Consider the following 1,040-nt stretch of genomic DNA (forward strand, 5'->3'; position numbering starts at 1 on the left):
TTGCCTCTGTATTTGCATGATCATGTTTATAAAAACGAGGGAGGGTTAGCGTACGTGTGGGTTACCAGTGCGAAACCGTGTATTGTGCGAGCCTGCATGTTTCTGCGTGTGTGCGAAAAATGTGAAAATACTGATAGCAATACTTAAAAACCGCAAATATTAATCTTGCATGTTAGCGTTATATGTGTGCGTGTGCGAGTATAACTATTGTAATAATTCCTAAAAATATAATAAAGGTAATCTTACTTGTAATTACCATCAGTAGTTATTTTCCTTGTTTATTATTTTCAACGATAAGAGGACGGGATAGACCCTACAAGTGTTTATTCTTATCACCTCTGTACAATTATCGGCAGAAATTGTCTAAAAAAATTCTGATGACACAGAAAAAAATAGAAACACACGATAGGAACTTCTTAGAAAAGTGCTCCCGATAGTGTTATCAATATAGCATTTCCTTTCTATTTCCTTATTGATGTCAATAACCAACTTCATTAAAAAAACAAACGCAGGTGCGGGGAGGGGAGTAAAAGGAGCAGTGAGTCTTATAAAATTGTAGTGTTTACATCAATGATACATTTGCATGCAAATTAGTTTATATCCCACAGTCTTAAACGAGGTTAACGATTGTTGTCAGTCTGTATAATTAACATACAGCATTAACCAGGCAACATTAGATAGTCTAGTCTATTTTTTTTTATTTACTATCATGTATTGCTTTTTATGGGTTGTCCTAAAAATGGAGTTCATTCTTAAAAATAGTCGTTTGTTTACGTCATATAGTAACCTCTAGTGCGACACTGCATCAGCCAGTCAGTTTCTTCGCGGCAGTGGACGAGGTAAGAAGCCGCATGCTGTTGTCTCCATGAATGGCACTTTCACTTTGGTTGTATGGTCGAAAATCCCTATCACAACGACTGGAAGATGGGTCGTACGTTGCTCCGAGTCTGCTGACGTAAGGGATGGAGGGAGGGATGGGATTTTAATATGCAAATCATAGGGAAAGTAATAAAAAAATAAAATGTTTGTTCACTTGCTAT

General features: G+C 36.7%; 1 protein-coding gene across 4 annotated transcripts in view; it reads left to right on the top strand.

The window, feature by feature from the left end:
- The window catches only part of LOC119585220 (organic cation transporter protein-like), a 16,938-nt gene that overhangs the window by 6,848 nt on the left and 9,050 nt on the right, over positions 1-1,040 (top strand). The window lies entirely within an intron of this gene.

Source organism: Penaeus monodon, chromosome 19, assembly GCF_015228065.2.
Source record: "Penaeus monodon isolate SGIC_2016 chromosome 19, NSTDA_Pmon_1, whole genome shotgun sequence".
NCBI lineage: Eukaryota > Metazoa > Arthropoda > Malacostraca > Decapoda > Penaeidae > Penaeus > Penaeus monodon.